This window comes from Gymnoscopelus braueri (assembly GCF_963280865.1).
Source record: "Gymnoscopelus braueri genome assembly, chromosome: 16".
NCBI lineage: Eukaryota > Metazoa > Chordata > Actinopteri > Myctophiformes > Myctophidae > Gymnoscopelus > Gymnoscopelus braueri.
In genome coordinates this window covers 50,668,683-50,684,021 of record NC_137616.1, presented here as the reverse complement: position 1 = coordinate 50,684,021, position 15,339 = coordinate 50,668,683, and the positions used below count along the sequence as shown (strand labels likewise).

At 40.1% G+C, this 15,339-nt stretch overlaps 1 long non-coding RNA gene across 1 annotated transcript in view; it reads left to right on the top strand.

Moving 5' to 3' along the window:
• LOC308103309 overlaps positions 1–14,616 on the top strand; it is a 41,993-nt gene extending 27,377 nt beyond the window's left edge. The window contains exon 2 of the long non-coding RNA XR_013934718.1: positions 14,098–14,616. This is a non-coding gene — a long non-coding RNA (uncharacterized lncRNA). The remainder of the gene's footprint in view (positions 1–14,097) is intronic.
• The last annotated feature ends 723 nt before the right edge of the window (positions 14,617–15,339 follow it).

Here is a 15,339-nt window from a genome sequence, read left to right as displayed (position 1 = left end):
ATCAACGATTGACATACAAGAAATAATTAATCCTTTTGCAAACAATATCCATGTACTTTTTCGTATTATTACTTAAAATCAATTGAAAATGGTGAAAATAGCCAATCTACAAGCTATAATTATTAATAATTAAGAAATACTATATTTTAAATAGTAAAAAATTAAGTCATTATTAGTGCAAGTTCAATCACATTTCATTTGAATGAAAACATTTTAGACTAGAAAAAGTGCTCCTCGGAGCACAGGTCTCCGCCTATAGAGATCATGTGTACCGATTTGCGTGAAATTTGGAAATATAATATATTTTTTTACACAAGTCGGCCTCCTGGTGGCGTTACAAAAGGCAAATGTGAAAAATGCAGGGCAGATGTTTTTCCTTGGCCTCTAAGGAGTGTGCGTGCAAAGTTTCACGCAGATCGGTGCAGTTATAGTTAAACAACGCAAATCGGCCTGTTATAGCACCACCATGAGGCTGATTTAAAACATTTCAAGTGGCATTTCTTCTTCGGCCTAGTGGGAATGTGCATGTGAAATGTCACGGAAATCGCAAGCTGCGTTCATGATTTGAGGCATTTTGTTCAAAACGGAACAATCCTGCAAACTTGGGGAGCCAATCTTAGCCAATCAGGATGGAATCTGGAAAATCGGACAGATCCGTGTTGATCACATGACTATAGAGATACTGTGTACCGATTTGCGTGTTTTTTGGACAAAATCTGTAGGAGTAATATCCAAAAATGTATTTTGCAAAAGTCTCTTTTTTTATGGCCTTCCTGCTCTGGCATTTGGCCTTTGTGCCCTCAGAACAATTACAACACCAAAGACCAAGTGGCCTTGCCCCTAAAATGACAAAATTCCAGGCCTGCTTACCGTACACATCACTGTTTCATGTATGCTACGCTCAGCTGGTTATCACCTCATGCTAGGAGACATTTTCATTGGTTGCTTTTTGCTTTTAAATGTATTTATTTTAATGACCCTTTATATTTTCATACATTATATTCAGATCTTAACCCATTTAATCCGGGAACACATCCGTTTCATTTTAAGGTTTCTTTGGCTATTCAAAAATAGCAGATATACAAGCCCGAGTGCCGCGCTACGAGCTTGTATATCTGCAATTTCTTTGAAAAAAAATGAAAATGAGTGCAAATCTTTCAATATGATTTGCAAACTATATGAATATGATGAATAGACCAAGATGGCCGCGTGAGCCCTTTGTCCTGCTGTTTGTCTCCACAAACTTGAATAAACTTGTGAAATACTGAACAATCTCGGTGTCTCATCTGCCAAGCATCTTTATAAATACCAGGAGTGTATTACTAGGCTTGAAAAGTCTTGTTTTGAACAACAGTATGGCTGATACAGTAGTACGAGACAACGCGCCGACCGCAGGAACAAAGACGCGGAAGGTGAGAGCGGTGATTCTGCCGTTATGAATGAACTCAAAGCGCTTAATGCGAAAATGGACCGTATGCAGTCTGCAGTGGAAAAGCAGGTCAATAATAACATTGACAGTCTGCGTGGAGTAATGGAAAAGCTGATAACGGACAGCCAGGCTGCCTTTAAGAAGGAGCTGGAGAACGGCGTGAAGGAGGTGCATTCCAATCTGGACTTGGAAGTGGGCATTATGTGCGCAAGAATGGAAAAGATTGAGCAGGACGTAAAAAACAACGTCATTCCAAATAAAAGATTCCATCCGGATGTCTCTCTCATAATAGTGGGGTTACCACAAGATGACAGCGTAGATTTAACTGCCCAGGTGAAAGACCTGTTGCAAGCAGGCCTCGAGTGTGACCCAGTGCCTGAACTAGTGGCCGTGGAGCGCATTCGCGCGAGAGGACGCCAACCGGGGCTGGTGAAGGTGGAATTGCGGTCCACACAGGAGAAGGTGGCTGTGCTCCGAAGAAAAACCAAGCTCAAGAGCAGTGACCATTTCCAGAAGGTGTATGTGTCATCGGCAAAATCGCACACAGAGCGGCTAGTGGACCTAAACTTCAGGGCCCTGCTGCGTGAAATACCGGCTGGGAAGGACTTTTATATGGCTGCGAACGGGCGGCTGGTGAAACGGATTCCCTCGGGACCCGGTGAGAGCGCAAAACAGGCCTCGTAGCTCGTCTCTAACCGAGTGAGGAGAACATGCCCAGCCCGTGAGTACAGAACCCTTTCTGTTGATCAATTGGAATGTTAACGGGTGGACCTCAACAAACTGTGAACTCAGAACTGTATTGCTCAATTCTCTAAATCCTGATTTCATTTCTCTGAATGAGACTCACTTATCCGATGACTCTCTTGTTCTAGAGGGATTTACTTGGTTGGGTCATAATCGTATTGCGCACAGGAGAGCTGTCAAGGCCTCTGGTGGTGTTGGACTTTGTGTTAAGAACACTGTCTGTGAGCAGTTCTCCGTTAACATTGTGGATAAAGTGCATCATGGAATTCTTTGTTTACGTTTTGAACACAGGGAGTCGCAATATTCTTTTTTAATTATTTCTTGTTATTTATCCCCTGAAACCTCAACTTGGGGACGGAACGCATATCTTTTCTTTAATCATTTATTGGCAGTGATATACACAGCTAATGTAGACGCTACTTATATCTGTGGTGATTTGAATAGTCGAATTGCAGATCTGAAAGATTATGTTGATGAAGATGATATTCCTGCTAGGACTGCATTGGACACAGGTGTAAATAAACACGGGCAAACCTTCATTGAATTTCTGAAAGATTCTAAATGTTGTGTGCTTGCATGGAAGGTTAAACCCAGAAAATGATAACTTCACGTCTATTTCTACGCGGGGTAAAGCTGTGGTAGACTATATTGTGACCCCCACATGCTGATTTAAACACATGTCGCAAATTTTGTGTTTACACTCCCTCTGAGCTTGTAGAAAAAATTGGATATGATGCTGTTAAACTGTTGGATGAGCGCAGCAGACTGCCTGATCATTCGGTGCTCTGTGTGCGTTTTCAGGCAGGTGAAATTCATACTCAGAGGACTGTAGACTTGCAGGCGCAGCTGGGTGTAAAAAGATGGAGTAGACATCTCACGGGAAACTTTTTGTCTTCTGAGACGTGCCAAAATGCTCTCCTTGAAGTTATAAATCAGCTGCAAAATGGTAGTAGAACTCAGGACAATATAGATTTGTGTTATGGACGATTTTGTAATCTTCTGTATAAAGAATTAGACAAACACTGTGCCATTAGAAATAATGATGTTAAGAAGTTTTATAGAACCAAACAACCATATTGGAATAATGAACTGAATGGGTTATGGCTTAACCTGCGCACAGCGGAGAAAGTGTGTTTTAAAATGTAAAGATCAGGGTAGGAAGAGGATTCTTCAGGAGGAATTTAAACAATGTACATTTATTTTTGATAGAAGGCTTAGATTTTTCAAGAGACGTTTTAAGAGAGGGCAAGCTTTACAGTTAGATCAAGCACAGTTTAATAATCCACAGCTATTCTGGAGAGAAATAAATAGATTGGGTCCCCAAAAGAGCAAGCTGATACCAATGGAGATCCTAATGGAAAATGGTGAATCCTCATTTGAAACCAATCAGATTTTAAAACAGTGGGAGAAAGATTATAGTGGTCTGTATGCTTGCTGTAACCTTCCTCTCTTCAATGAGCAATTTCTAAAAGAAACTTGTAAATTAAAACGTGAACTTGAGGAGGGGATGTACAATGAGCATACAGCATACCAACATTATACACTAAATAATGATATAACAATACAGGAGGTTCAGGATGCTATCTACAGAGCCAGATTTAAAAAGGCAGTGGGTGTGGAGGAACTCCCCAATGAGGTGCTTAAATCCCCTCATATGTTGTCTGTAATACACACACTATGTCAAATTTGTTTCAATACTAGCATCACACCTTCTGTGTGGGACAAATCAATAATTATAGCCTACCCATTCCAAAATCTTCATAGGCTGACCCTAGAGTCCATCTAAATTATAGAGGCATCAGCTTGCTCAGTACAGTTTATAAGCTGTACTCCAGTGTTTTAAATAGGAGACTTACCGATTATCTGGAGTTCAATAATGTGTTGGTGGATGAACAGAACGTTATTTTTTTAGAAAAAACAAGTCTTGTATTGATCATATTTTTGTTATTTCATCTGTGGTAAGAGCTAGATTAGAGGAGGGTAAAAGCACATTTGTTTGTTTTGTTGATTTAAAAAAAAGCCTTTGATTGGATCAATAGAGACTTGTTGGAATACAAGTTACTCTGCGCGGGTATCAACGGTACATTGTGTAATGCCATCAGAGCTTTATAAAATCCCCAGTCGCTTGCCTGCAGTTGAACGACCTCAGAACCGGCTGGTTTCCCACGCCATTTGGTGTGAAGCAAGGTGATGTGCTCTCACCCACTCTGTTTGCTCTTTATGTAAATGATTTAGCTCAGGAAATCAAGCAGGCCAATTTGGGTCTATCAATTGAAAATATTAATTTGAGTATTCTTTAATATGCTGATGACATTGCGCTGATGGCTGAAAATGTGTCAAATTTACAGAAAATGTTGGATATTGTGGGTCTATGGTGCAGTAAATGGAGACTTGCCATTAACAGAGAGAAAACTCAGATTATACATTTTAGAAGGAAAGCTGAACAGCAGAGTAACCATAGTTTTACTTTTGGGTCAATGTCTTTGAGTTATGTCCCCTCATATAAATACTTGGGTTTTGTTTTTCATGAATGTATGAGTTTTTCTGAGGGGAGGAAAGTATTGGCTGACTCATTAGGTAGAGCATTAGGTGCCATATTAAGTAAAGTGAAACTGTGCCCTGATTTAGGTTTTGCTACATTTACCAAGCTCTTTGACTCTATGGTTTCTTCCATTTTATTTTATGCAGCAGGTGTATGGGGCTTTCAGGAGGCCACCGAATGTAAAAATATTCAGAGTAGAGCTTTAAGGTGTTTTCTCGGGGTGCACAAGTATACCACTAAGTTGGCCATTGAAGGTGACACAGGTTGGGAAAGCTGCCTCACAAGGCAGAGATGTGAAATGATTAGACTGTGGAACCGCCTTACCCAACTGCCAGAAGAGAGGCTTACGAAAAGTATATTTAATTGGAATAGAAGATGTAATCATCCATGGATAAGAGAGGTCTCTTCAATGTTTTCACTTTCTGATTTAAATGTATATTTTATGAACAACCTTCATTGTAACATAAATATGGTCAAACATAAATTATCAATGTTACATCAGGAGCAATGGAGGGTGGACATTTGGAAAAAAGCAAAGTTAAGAAATGATGTTCAATATAAAGAGAATGATATCACTGAACCTTATGTTGCATTCAATCTAAAGAGAGGACAGAGGTCTCTCTGTGCCCAGTTAAGATCTGGTGCATTACCTCTGGCAGTTGAGGTGGGTAGATATACTGGCATTCCTGAGGAGCAGCGATTGTGTGTTCTTTGTGACCTGGGAGTTGTGGAGGATGAGGTTCATTTTGTTTCTGTCCACTACAATGATGTACGAAATTCTTTATTTGAAAAAATGCAGGATACGAATCCAGATCTGTTTTGGATGTCTGAATGTTATATGTTAAGTTGGCTGTTCGATATGGAAGTTTTTGTTTTAGGAAAATTCATAGAGAAAGCATGGCTTGGTTGAGGTGGAGGACGATGTACCCGTAACCCACAGCTTGGACAATCAAAATGTTATGTATTCTGTCTGTGGTGTATCTTGGTGTATGTACACTGTGAGAGTGGCTTATAAGCCCGTGCGGGCTGGGCATCCTGTGGTGCAGGACACTATAATACAAATCTATCTATCTATCTATCTATCTATCTATCTATCTATCTATCTATCTATCTATCTATCTATCTATCTATCTATCTATCTACCAAATACTACTCCTGATCCTGTATCCATACATATCTCATATGTTCAGATCGGATAATCCAATCAAAAGTTACAACAGTTAACATATTTTGCTAGGGCTGGTGGGGGGTTGGAAAATGCCAACGCCCCCTAGAGGCCAAACTTTAATCTAGGTGCATAAATCTTCGACCAGAATTGTTCTATAGACCATTACCTTCAAATTAGTGAAAACCAAACTTTCACATGAATTGTAAATGCAAATAAAAAATTACATTGACACAGAACCCCACTATTAATTCCATCCAGATCAACATATCCACTAAGACACACTCAACAACCTTTTTTTTCCTAATGTACCGAGAAACCTAAATAAATTGTTAGTTAAATGTTCTTTTAAGTTTAAAGCACCATCAGACTGGAATCATCTAGTTTACCTATTTCATCACCATCAATGACCTCCTTTCATTTCTTCAAGACTTCTTTACTCGTGTCGTATATTATTTTCATACATTATATTCAGATCTTAACCCATTCAATCCGGGAACTTCAGTTAGGATTTGAGGGGTCCTTAAGTTTTTTTTAGAAGACATTTGTAGAATCCCCAAAAGCAACAATTTGAGTTTAACATTTTCGCTTTATAAAATATGTATTCAAAGATTTGCACATTTCCATGTTTTTTTTTTTTTTAAATAGCCAAATAAATCTTAAAATTACAGCTCTGACCTACAGTGTTGAAATCCACAGCAGGCCTGAGTTGTGAGGAGTTCACACATGTCACATGCTTGTCACATGAGAGCCTGTTGATTGATTAGGTCAGATAAGGAGCTGAGAGACAGTGGCTATTGTCTTAGGCTTTGTCCACACGTACACGGGTATTTTCATAAACGCAAATATTTCGTTTTCGTTTTTGAAAACCTCCGCGTCTACACGGCCCCGTTTTAAAAAATCTCTCTATCCACACGACAACGGCTAAACGTTATAAAAACGCTGTCTATAGTATGCCACACCAGCAGGTGGGGATATATTTGTACCCTAAAGCCGCACTGGCCAATCAGAGGCCTGGGGGAAAAAACTACTACCGGTAGTATTTCCGTGTTTACATTTTACGGTTTCCGTCAGAAAGATATCAGCGTCACCTTAGCTGTTAGTTACAGTTAGTTTCTACATTTTGTTTTTGCCACAATGCCACCAAAAGCCAAAGGGGATTCCTATTTTTGGACTGACAGCGAGGTGGAATTGTTCCTCAATGTTGTGCTCGAGTTCAAAGTGAACAGATCCTTTGAAAACGTGGACTGGGAGACATGCATGAGTAAATATACCGACATTTTGGCTCTGTTCTTAGAACAGTACCCACCAGAGCCAAATACCGACTACCCTCATCGCAAGGAGATTACCAAGTCCATAATAACAACAAAGCTCAAGGCAATACATTGTAAATGTAGGGCAGCGTTTGACGCCGGTCGTAAAAGCGGCCATGGAAGGGTAATACTCATTTATTTAGAACTGTGCGAGCAGATCTGGGGTGGTTCCCCTGCAACTACCACCCCATATGTTATTTTTCTGTTAAACCCTTTTTGTACTATTGTGACATTTTCAGTGTTCCAGTTCCAATTTTGGATCTAATTTCTTTGGGTCATCACTTCCAGTTTCACTAATCTGTATCCTGACACTCCATTATAATTATTTTCTAGACCTGAAAATGCAACGTACAGTACCTCACCTGTTGAATGTTCATGTGCCGTTATGCACTTGTTATTTTGTGAGATAGCACTTTATTGAGAACACTTCTTACCTTAATACTTTTATAGTGTATGAAGTAGCATGGAACATGCTAGTTATTTATTTTATTTTTTTTACATTTCTTTCTTTAAATGTTTCAATTCAATTCAATTCAATTCAATTTTATTAAAGTTTCAAATCACAACAAGTTGTCTCAAGACACTTTACATGTAGAGAAGAGACCCGACATCCCACCCTGAGCAAGCAATTTTGCGACAGTGGCAACGAAAAACTCCCTCTTAACTGGAAGAAACGTCAGGCAGACCCTAGGCTCTAGGGTGGCGGCCTTCTGCCTCGACCGTGTCGGGGGAAAGAAGAGAGAGAGAGGGAGAGACAGACAGACAGAGGAGAGACAGAAAGAGATACAGTGCAAGTAGTAACAATAACAATAGCAGCAAATATAATAGTGTAAGATAGTATATGATAATATAATATAGTATAGTACAGCAATAGTGTGTATGTAGTATATAATGGTATAATAAAATAATGTTAAGATAATATACAGTATAGTGTAGTGGTATAGTGTAATGTAGTAGAAATCCACGGTCGTGCTCCATGGAGTCACAGTATTGAGCCGCAGCTGGGGGTCCATGGACCTGCGACGTGGGAAATAAAAGAAACTCCGGGGAGCAGGTCCCCGGTTGTAGAATTAGTGGCAGGCCTTACTAGAGCGTGAATCCGTACAGGGTTAATTACGATTGTAACAATGGGACACAAACCCACACAACCAAAGGGAGGACGAGAAGAGAGGACGAGAGGAGAGAGGAAAGGGGGGGGGGGGGGGAGAGGATGACTATAGGGTGACTGAGTCTATACACTTCGGCTATAGGCTTTATCATAGAGAAATGTTTTTAGTCTAGTCTTAAATTTACAGAGTGTGTCTGCTTCACGGACTGAGACTGGGAGAAGGTTCCACAGCTGAGGTGCCTGAAACTTAAATGCTCTACCTCCTGTTCTAATTTTTTGGGGGTTTCTGGGAGCTGTAAGCATTTTTTCATACTGTGGACGCAATGGTGTTCTGGCTGGTTTATAGGGCTCGATGAGTTCTTTGAGATATACTGGTGCCTGTCCATTGAGAGCCTTGTATGTGAGGAGGAGAACTTTAAACTCTATTCTGTATTTAACTGGGAGCCAGTGCAAAGAGGCCAATGAAGGAGTGATATGATCTCTTCTTCTGGTTCCTGTCAGTATGCGCGCAGCGGCGTTTTGGACTAGCTGCAGGCTATTTAGGGACTTACTTGGGCAGCCTGATAATAAAGCGTTGCAATAGTCCAGCCTAGAGGTAACAAATGCGTGGACAAGTTTTTCTGCATCATTTTGGGACAGAATGTGCCTAACTTTTGCAATATTACGCAGGTGAAAAAAGGCATTTCTTGAAATTTGTTTTATGTGGGACTGAAAGGACATATCTTGGTCAAACGTGACTCCCAGATTCTTTACAGTGGCCCTGGAGGTCAAGGTAATACCATCTAGGTTAAAATTCTTATCGGCTAGTTTATCTCTAAGGTGCTTAGGGCCAAGTACAATAACTTCAGTTTTGTCCGAGTTGAGGAGTAGGTAATTACGGGTCATCCAACTCTTGATGTCTATAAGACATGCTTGAAGTTTAGCCAGTTGATCTGTTTCATCTGGCTTCATCGATAGATATAATTGTGTATCATCTGCATAACAGTGGAAATTTATAGAGTGTTTCCTAATTATCTCACCTAAAGGAAGCATATATAGAGTAAATAGTATTGGTCCAAGTACAGAGCCTTGTGGGACTCCGTATTAAACCTTTTCGCGTAATGAGGGTGTATCGTTAACGTTTACAAATTGAAATCTGTCAGACAGATAGGACTCAAACCAGTTCAATGCAGCACCCTTAATGCCAACCAGGTGCTCTAGCCTCTGTAACAAAATATGGTGATCAATAGTGTCAAATGCAGCACTGAGGTCCAACAAAACCAGTACAGAGAGAAGGTTGTTATCGGATGCAATCAGGAGGTCATTTGTGACCTTCACCAATGCCGTCTCAGTGCTATGGTGTGCTCTGAATCCTGACTGAAAAGCTTCAAATAGCTTATTGTTATGTAAAAAGTCACATAACTGCTTGGCGACTGCTTTCTCAAGGATTTTAGAGAGAAATGGAAGGTTCAATATAGGTCTATAGTTAGCCAAAATGCCTGAGTCGAGAGTAGGCTTCTTGAGGAGAGGTTTGATGACAGCTACCTTAAAGGACTGTGGTACGTAGCCCGTCACCAGGGACATATTGATCATATTGAGTAGGGATGCACCAACCGGGGTCAGGACCTCTTTAAGTAATTTAGTTGGGACTGGATCCAAGAGACAGGTCGTTGGTTTGGAAGATGTGATCATTAAAGTGAATTCGGAGAGCTCGACCGGAGAGAAACTGTCCAAATATACACTGTGTCGCACAGCCACCTCTGAGGATACCACATCGGAGGGTGGTCCAGCAGGGGTCGAGAGCAGTAGGTTATCAATACTATCTCTGATAGTATTGATTTTACCATTGAAAAAATTCATGAAATCATTGCTGCTAAGGGATATAGGAATACGTGGATTAGTAGAGTCATGACTTTTTGTCAATTTGGCTAGAGTGTCAAAAAGGAACCTATGGTTGTTTTTGTTTTCTTATCTTATATAATATATATTTTGAGGGGGGGGGGGGGGTCCCTGGAACACAAAATTGAGATGGGGGTCCGTGGCCTAATACATATAATTTTGGGGGTCCTTGACACGAAAAAGATTGAGCACCACTGATATAGAAACATACGTTCTTCAGAAAACTGTTGGGATTTAGGAGACATTTGTAGAATCGGCTTCAGGTCTTAATGGGTTAAACATGACGGTGTTTAATGTTTGTTCTTATTCATTGTTGTCCCTATTACTATAACATGAGACATTGTGAGTATTTAATTTTTGAAGGTTGTGTTTCAGAACCATTTCAGATGGGTTTTCTTTCAGACACAGTTTCCGTTCCGTTTGTTTCTCTCTTTCTTTACAGTTGGAGCACATTCCAGTTCCTAATAACTTCATTGTCCGAAGAAAAAAAAGAAAGAAAGACCTTATTATATAAATACGAATATACCACAAGTTATACTTTTATAGAAGGTCTTTTTTTAGGCGCTATGCGTCAACATGGTTGTTTTGGAAGCAATTAAATGTGTTTTATGTTTAACGGAGTAGTTCACCGCAAAAAAAATATTATCTATCAATTTCACACGCCGTGAAGCCTTGAATTCATGGAGATTTGTTTGTTGTTTTTGTCGCATTCTTGAGGAATGACTCGGGAACGCGACAAAAACTAAAAAAACTCGAATTCAAGGCTTCATGGGGTGTGTAATTGATAGAAAATAACTAATTTGGTGGGTGAACTACTTTATTTTCTTTATTTAGTTGTTTTTGTGAGGATAAGCTACAGTATTGTTTTGAACCTTTTTATTTCGGGCAGTTTTTAGAAGTTTGTAACAGATTCTATGATCCTGTCGATGTCTCTTTGCTGCCCCAAGCGTGACGGTCTAAACCTCGCGGTGCAGCTCGTCATTTAAAAAAGAGAAATGTGTTTTCTGGATGGGCTAAATTGTCGAGTCAATTGGACTGAAAGACGGCCTATTTAAATCGGTGGCCGATGGATCGGAGCAGCTCCACGAAAACATAAAAACAAACCTCTGATCGTAATGAAAGCGCGTAGAATGTCATTCTGTCTCGCTGTCCGCTTAAAGTGGTTCAGTAGTCCGTTATAATAGTCTGTTTGTGGAAGTTTTTTTTATCCACAATAAAGGCCTCTGGGGTCTTTGGGTGAAAGTAAAACATTGATAATCTGTCGCCGTCGGGGACAGAAACCTCATAACTCCACGTGTTTGTTTCACAAATCGATGCTACTTCGTCATGCTAACAGTGTCACACCAAAGTAGCAACACGTCGCTGATCTACAGGCTCACGACTTGTCCACGGTGCCACGCGTCGGGAGCTTGTAGCTCTGCTGTTTTTTGTTGTTGTTGCTGTTTTTTGAAAATGTTCTTATTTCAACCCTCTTGAAATGTGGGTGTTCTGACTCTGTTCCCCCCCCCCCCACTCGGATGCTATCAATGCATTGAATGGGACATTATCACGTTTTATCAGACCATTGAATGGGCCAAGTTGGCGACATACTGACCACATTACATTCATTGGGTGACCTACCGACGGAGATGACTTCTATAAAGATAGTTTTGGTTTGGGACCATGACGGAGGCCGCGCAGTCTCAAGCGAACCGGAACTACGTGAGGGACCGCCGAGCGATGCTAAAGCGAGCGAGTTGCCGTCCCCAGCGTTGCGACGTTCGCTTTGAGCCTACTCAGCGCCGTTGGAGTTATTATACAGGGTTCCCACGGTCATGAAATTCCTGGAAATATTTTGAAATTATAAAAACAAGTTTTCCAGGCCCTGCAAAAAGGTTTGAAATGAATCAAATGTTTTGGAAAATCTTTGGCTATCGTGTCTGTCTGGTGGAAACCTCATATGTCCAGGATAAAAATTATAAAATGGCAACAGTAGCAGATCTACAAGCTCGAAACGCGTCGCTTCGCGCCGCGTTTCGAGCTTGTAGATCTGCTACTGTTGATGCTTTTGTGTGACGCTGTATGATTTCACGAAAAAACACAAAAAGTTAAACTACGGAGATAAGAGGTTTCTGCCCGACAGCAACAAAATACATCGTTTTTGTCTTAACATTACGTGAAAGATGGGTAAAATGCAGTGCTACTCCATACGTTGTTAGCTTGTAGATCTGTTCTTTTTGTCCCGCGACACCTGCGCTCGAGTCTGTCTCGGGGCATCGATGACACACTGGTTTAAGAGTCTCATTATTTGCACTGTATGATTTCTATAGTCCTGGAAATGGGGTAAAATACTTTAGAAAAGTTTTGAAAATTCATTGTTAACACATTGAGTGCCAAAAACGGTCCGGACCGTTTTTGAGAAGCCATGCGTTGTGTGCCAAAAACGGTTATGACCGTTTTTTTTTTTCTTCTCAGCACCAAGAGATATCATTTTTCGAAGATTTAGACTCCAATCCACTTCCTGGTTAACTTATGACTTCAAAAGCCTGTATCTTGGCTCCTGTGTACTTTTTTTTTAAAATATGTATGTATTTTGGACTATTTTCGACTATTTTCAACTGGCTGCAACTATGGAACGGATTACCTAATGTTTTAAATTTTTTCCCCCCGATTGTACGAGACCTCTATGTGTGTAATGAGGGGATCACCTTGAGGACGGTGATCACTGAAAATATTTTGTGACTACTTGAAAAAGGTTCAAAAATGGTTAAAAATCCAGGCACCGACTGTACCCTGTTTTTAAAAAACCCTGGCACTCAATGTGTTAAAAATGTGTGTGAACCCTGTATATACCGATAGGCACAGAATGGTAAATCATGTTGTAGTGACTGCTCTGCCTCCGAGTAGGTCAGTATCTCCTGATAACCAGTATCTCCTGATTACGCCCAATGAATGGTCTGATAAATGGCGGGTAGGTCAGTATGTCGCCTACGTCCCCCATTCCATGGTCTGATAAAACGTGATAACGTCCCATTCAATGCATTGATAGCATCCGAAGCCGGTGGGTCCCCTCTATAGTGCGTAGCAAAAGATCCTGAAAGGGGGCGGGGCGTCAACACGTGTCATTTGGTAGCGGCGGACATCTTGGTGGGGGATAAACAGGGTGACGGAACATTGACCCCCACCAGTATGTCTGCCAGTGGTGGAAAAAGTACTCAAATGTTTTACTTAAGTAAAAGTATCAATACTGCATTGTAGAAGTACTCCGTTACAAGTAAAAGTCCGGAATTAAAAATGTACTTGAGTAAAAGTACAAAAGTATTGGTATCAAAATGTACTTAAAGTACCAAAAGTAAAATTACTAAAATGTTTGAAAATAGCCTAGGTATAAAATAGGGCTAAAGTGGTTAATGTATGTTTTAGAATGTAATAATTTATATCTGCAAAGTAACTAAAGTTTTCAAATAATAGTAGTGGAGTAAAAGTACAATATTTGCCTAGTGGAGTAGAAGTAAAAGTATAGACAATTGGAAATACTCCAATAAAGTAAAAGTATCTCAAAATTGTACTTAAGTACAGTACTTGAGTAAATGTACTTAGTTACTTTACACCACTGATGTCTGCAGCTACCATGCCACGCCCCCCCCCCCCCCGTGGTGAGGACGACACGTTGCCAAGCACTATAGCTGTATCCCATGTAAACCCTCCAGTCTGTGTTCCTGTTCCGTTTCCCTTCATTTGTTTTGTTTCATTTCAAACCGTTGGGACTCTGGCAGGCCAAACGTACAGAGCTGTGTGGAAGACTCTCACTGTATGTAAAAAATAACTAAACAAAAAAAAGGACATTGATCCGTTTTCCAGAAACAAAAGAAATAACCTAATCTTTCGTTGTGTTGGTGGTGTTGTTTTTCTTTTCCTTTTTATTACTTTCTACTTTAGTGTACTTTTTTTATGTTCAGCAGCACGGGGAGAGGATGGTTTGTCCGCGATCAGGGTGCATGTTCTCCCCACACACACACACACACACACACACACACACACACACGCGCGCGATCCTCCTGTAATTGTGTTCAGAGAAGGCGTAATGCGAACGGGTAAATATTGTACTCCTTGAAGTATTTATCGCTCTGCAATAGAATGTAGCATCAGTGAATTTTTTTACGCTGTTCGAAAAGAAAAAGAAAACAAGTGCAGTGAGGTAAAATACCAGACCGCCACATTCTTCTTCTTCTTCTACCCTCCCCTCGACGGAAATGCCAAGAGGTCGCCGACCTTTTGACCCGAGGTGACCCCGTATAACCCCGGGGCCGGACGCCTGGGTTTTTTTGGGAACTAAACTACCCTGATGATTATTCTGCCACTTTTGTTTACAAAGGAACTGTCATTGTAAATGGGAAGAAAAAAAATTATATTATTTGTATTTAAAAAACATTTCAAATAAAATAACTTTTAAATGAGGCGGGTTCTCTTTGTGTTTTTATTCCACGCAGTGGCGAGGTAAAACGTTTGGTTCTTAGAAGGATCCCTGGATTATGAATGAGCGTTATATGTCTTAATATATTATAATTTCCCTCGACAACTAGAATAAAAAAAAAACACCTTAAATATTTTATTTAACCCTTTAAGATCGGGAACGGCATCTGTGTCATTTTAGATTTCTTTGGCTATTCAAAAATACAGAGTGCCGCGCTATGAGCTTGTAGATCTGCTATTTCTGAAAAAAAATTGTTTTGTGCAAATCTTTTGTAAAATCTTTTGTTCCAGGGACCCCCCCAGAAGCAAATATTTGAGTTAAAAATGTTCGCTTTAAAAAATATATTTATTCAAAGATTTGCACAAATGTTCACGATTTCTCAAAAATAGCAGATCTACAAGCTCATAGCGCAGCACCTTGTATGTCTGCCATTTTTGAATAGCCAAAGAAATCTTAAAATGTCATCGAAACAATTTTTTTAATGGTTTTATTTGCACATGCATTTCATTCATTCCATAGGGCTGGACCACACACAGACAAATGACATCATCAACATGCGACGGGCGTTGTCCCGCTTGAGTAAAAGGTCAACTATTACTAAAATATAATATAACATGTTTTTTATTTTATTTTAATTGTAGCGGACAATTATAATGTATTAAGGCATATGAGGCTCATTAGCCAGGGATCCTTAAAAAAAATATGTT